The sequence below is a fragment of the Bos indicus genome, chromosome 19, assembly GCF_029378745.1.
Source record: "Bos indicus isolate NIAB-ARS_2022 breed Sahiwal x Tharparkar chromosome 19, NIAB-ARS_B.indTharparkar_mat_pri_1.0, whole genome shotgun sequence".
Taxonomy (NCBI): Eukaryota; Metazoa; Chordata; class Mammalia; order Artiodactyla; family Bovidae; genus Bos; species Bos indicus.
Window position 1 is genome coordinate 17,334,857 of NC_091778.1, and position 4,853 is coordinate 17,339,709.

At 45.7% G+C, this 4,853-nt stretch overlaps 1 pseudogene; it reads left to right on the forward strand.

Annotated features, from left to right (window-relative positions):
• The first annotated feature begins 4,360 nt into the window (after positions 1–4,360).
• LOC139177913 (U4 spliceosomal RNA) lies at positions 4,361–4,441 on the forward strand (annotated as a pseudogene).
• The last annotated feature ends 412 nt before the right edge of the window (positions 4,442–4,853 follow it).

Consider the following 4,853-nt stretch of genomic DNA (forward strand, 5'->3'; position numbering starts at 1 on the left):
GTAAAGAGAGGTGCAGCCACCTCTGTATCATCCAGAATACCCGAGGCAGGACACTACATGCTATAATCACTGATTGGCCAGTGCAGTGCATGACTGCTATCCACGAGCCACATACCCAGAGTGTGTAATAGGGTGATCCTGGTGGCTCAGATGATAAAGAATCTGCCTGCAATGCAGAAGACCTGGGTTTTATCCCTGGTTTGGGAAGATCCCCTGGAGAAGGGAATGGCCACCCACTCCAGTATTCTCTCCTGAAGAATCCCATGAACAGAGGAGCCTGGGGGTCTACAGTCCATATAGTTGCAAAGAGTTGGACACGGCTGAGCGACTGACACTTTCAGTTTCACATTTCACTTTCAAGCTAGCACCCGAAGAGAACTAAAGGAGAAAAGAGCTGAAATGAAAGCAGAATGGATTTGGCTTGAATTAATGTGCTGACCCGCAAGGGGACGGATCGCTGACATGAGCATGTGAGGGGAAGCTGTCTCTGTGTCTTAAGTGATTCCTTGAAATTTTTTAGGCGCCCATTTCTACAAGGCTTTAATCATAGGGTGTGCACTGCGCTCATGAGACATGTGAACGAGTGAGCTCAGTTGTGTCTGACTCTTTGTGACCCTGTGGACTGCAGCCCATCAGGCTCTTCTGTCCATGGGATTCTTCAGGAAAGAATACTGGAGTGGGTTGCCATTTTCCCTCCAGGGGAATCTTCCTGGCCCAGGGTTTGAACCCAGATCTCGTGCATTTCTTGCATTGGCAGGCGGAACCTTTACTGCTATGCCATCTGCGAAGCCCGCTCATGAGACATAGCCCTGGGCTATAAAATCAAAATTGGACGGAAATACTCAAAATGTTCTGATAGCTGTCAGGCTTTCTTGTTCTTTTCCCTAACCTCTGTCCTGCTCCTTTGGCTCATAGCTCTCAGCCATTCCCTGTGGTTTTCTCATGAGCTCCGAGATGAGGGGGATGGTGTTGGCTGGGCCTGAACCATCACTCTTTGAATAACAGGCTGAATCTCACCCACCTCTCAGGACGCTTGATCTCCTATTTTTTGTTTGTTTGGCTTTTGTTTTCTTTTTTTCAACTCCATGAACCCTCACCGTTCTCAGCCAAGAAACATAGTTCTGGGAAAAAGAACATTGCTTATTGGTCAGGCACTGGGCTAGTTGTAGTCTCTACCTGACGCCTGATTCACTTTTAGCTCCCCACCCGCCCAAGCCTTTTCTGCAGATGAGGATCTAAGAGCTTAGGAGAGTGGTCTAAAACAGGGGTTCCCAACCTCCGGGCCCTGGACTAGTACCTCCTGTCAGATCAGCAGCCACATTAGATTAGAAGTAATATGCATAGCAAACAAATGCACTTGAATTATCCTGAAATCCCGCCCCCGGTCTGTGGAAAAATTGTCTTCCACGAAACTGGACCCTGGTTCCCAAATGGTTGGAGACTGCAGGTCTGAAAAACACAGTGAGCAAGTGGTAATATCAGTTTCAGTCCAAGGGGTGGGTGGATGTGTATGTGTGTGTGTGTATCCTGAGTTCACATCCTATGCCCCAAAGTTTGGAGACCTGGTCTAAAACACACAGCAAGCGAATGGTAACGGCAGTTTCAGTCCAGATGTGTTTGCGTGTGTGTGTGTGTGTGTCCTGACTCCATATACTATGCTCTTCCGACTCCTGGGGAAGAAGGGATCGCCCCAGCAGCAGTCACCCCACTGCCGCCCAGCCTGCTGGGGCATCCTTGCTTGCATTGCAAGCAGACAGAACACACAGTCTCCTGAACTGGTGGATGCCCAGTGAGCCTCCTTACGCTGGGAGGCAGGAGTTGTTCTGAGTGCAGCCCTTGAAAGCGCTGCTCCCAGTCCTGGCGCCCGGTTTGTTTCATTCAAGTTGGTGCTCACGAGAAGGAGCAGACGGCTTGGACAAGGGGACTGCCAACTTCTTCTTGATCTGTGAGCATCTGCCCAAGGGAACAGTGCATTCTGAGGAGCCCCAGGAGACAAGCGTCACAGCCGAATGAGAAATCCCCCTTTCTGTTTTTTCGTGTCTCCTTAGAGGTCCTAGCTCCTTGCCTGGAGGAAGTACCCAACTAATAGATGACTAATGCCAGTCTGGAGCCTCAGTTTCCTCTTCTTTAAAATGATGGGTAGCAGTGTCTTCCTGGCAGGTGGTGAGTATCAAATCAGCAAGTTTAGGCTCCTCTCACTGGATTGATAGTAAATTTTTGGTAATATTGTTCTCTGTTGATCCCACCACTCTCTTTTCCCTCACCCCCCTCTCTGGGCCCTGGCTGGAAGCAAGAGTGTATCTCCTTGGCAGGGGGAGCAGATTGCTCACTCTAACCAAGGGGTCACCTGGTGCTGTGAGCTCAGGGCTTGTGCTTCAGAGCCCAGGTGTATATTCTCCACTAGGATGCTGCGGGTCTGGGTGCCGCTGATTGCCAGAAACCCATCTGTGCTTGTTTAGCTCTGTCCTCTCTCATCCCCAGTCCCTTGACCCTGCATCTGATTTAGAAAGTAGGAACAGGACAGAGAGCAAGTTCAACTTTAGAGAGCATGACTGCACTGCTGTTAACACCGTGGAGAAATATTAATAGGTCTCGCTTGTCCTGTCGAATGTCTCCTGTTCTCTTAGCAATATTGAAGCTGGGGAAAATTTTCCCCAACAGCCCCACAGACCAGAGCTTACGATGTCTTCTAGAGCGAGGACATTCATTATAAGAAGCTTCGGGGAGCTTCACTGCCCAGCCTGTAACAAGGTCTTATCTGGTAAATGCCCAGAGGAGGAGGGCAGGGTTAGTTTCACATGTGGGCTTCACTGCAGAGCCCAGGGATTAATACATAATGCATTCAGTGCTGGTGAAGCATCGGATCTGTGGCTGGTTTGAGCTCAGAATGACACTGACCAGGGGTGAATTCCTCTGTTTATTCCCCTCCCTTCACTGCCCTGTGAGCATGTATACGTGTGTGGGCTGAAAGATCACTTTCTGTTCAGGGGTGTCTTGCCTCAGAAAACTTATAGGCAAGTTTGGAGGGGGTGGACGCTTAGGAAGGACCATCATTTTAATTTATTTTTGGCCAATGAATTTATCGTGGATGATATTTTTGTTAATGGATCTATCACAGTAGGCTCAGTGTTTGCATGTGTTTTAACTTATTTAATTTGCACTCTGACCTTGTGAAGTTAAACATATTATCACTGTTTACAGATGCAAAAGACTGAGGCTCAGGGATTATACATAAGTTGCTCAGTTTCACAATATGGAATATGGAATAGCTAGTATTCAAATTCTCGTCCTTTCCATCCTGCATGTATTTATTCTTCCCACCCAAACAAGTGTCTGTCTTGAAATACAACTTGACAACAATAATGGGTATTTTGAGAAATTATATTTAGTTACTAATATCTTTAAAAACTCGTCTATTTTCCAAGTTCCCAGGAACAATTTTTCCATATGGATATGCATTTTAATATAGTTATAATGGTTACCTAGGAATACTTTTGTGTTCAATTCTCGTCTTTATGATATGCTTTTCCTGACACTGCTAAATAACCTTTAAAATTATCATTTATAAAAAGGCAAAATAATCCATGGGGTTAATTTCCCATAATTTACCCAAACATTTTCCTGTTATCAGCCACTTTTTCTTTTCTCACATTTTGCTACTATGAGTAATGCTGCAGTGAAGATGTTCATGCATAGACCTCCTCACAAGGCAATATTTTACCGAGGAAGAAACAGGGGATTGGACTCAGGCAGATGGAGTTTGAATGCAGTTTCTCCCTTGTAATAATGCTGCAGCTTTAGATAAGTCATTAGCCCTTTACTAGCTTCCTCTTCTATAAGATGGGAGTAAGGGTATGTGTCAAAACATTGATGTGCAGAAATAGTAGCACAGTGACTGTAAGCATGCCTAGCCCATGCCAGGTATGTAACTGGTTTTAGCCCCACTTTTCTCCTTGGAAAACCCCATGGGTAGAATGTCAGAGTACATATGCTTTTGTGAGTTTGGTACCTTCTGGAAAATTCCTTTTCAACAGGGTCAGAACAACTTATGTTACTGCTAGCATGTAGGAAAGTACTGTTTCACAAGCAGTTGGTTTTACTATTTTGGGCACCTTATTTTATTTTATTTTTATGCTTATGGTTCTGAAAGGGTAACAAGTAGGACTGAAAATCAGCTCTGAACCATGCCATGGCAACAACCTAATGTCCATTGCTGAATGCATGGGTAAAGCAGATGTGGTATGTATATACAGTGGAATACTACTCAGCCATGAAAAAGAATGAAAAACGCCATTTGCAGCAACATGGATGGAACTAGACATGGTCAAACTAAGTGGAGTAAGTCAGAAAGAGAAAGGCAAGTTTTGTGGAGTGGCAGTCTCATAGCCAGTGGGGTCTCTCTGAGGCAGGATCATTGCTAATTGAAAACTTTTCCAACAGAAAGAGAAGGACAGATGCCGTGTGACGTTACTTATCTGTGGGACCCAAATATGACACAAACGAACATCTACAAAACAGAAATGAGCTCACAGACATAGAGATGGGGCTTGTGGTTGCCGCGGGGATGCTGAGTCGGGGAGGGATGCAGGCAGAGTCTGGGGTTAGCAGATGCAAGCTAGCATATCAGCAAGGTAGCCTAGGTAGACAGTAAGTTCCTCTCAAACCGGAGCCCTGTAACAACTGGGAGGGGTGGAATGTTCCAGAGGGAGGGGACATAGGTGTACCTGTGGCTGATTCGTGTTGATGTTTGACAGAAACTGACACAATACTGTAAGGGCATTATCCTTCAATTAAAAGTGAATTAAAAAAAAAAGTTCCTACTGTGTAGCACAGGGAGCTGTATTCAATATCCT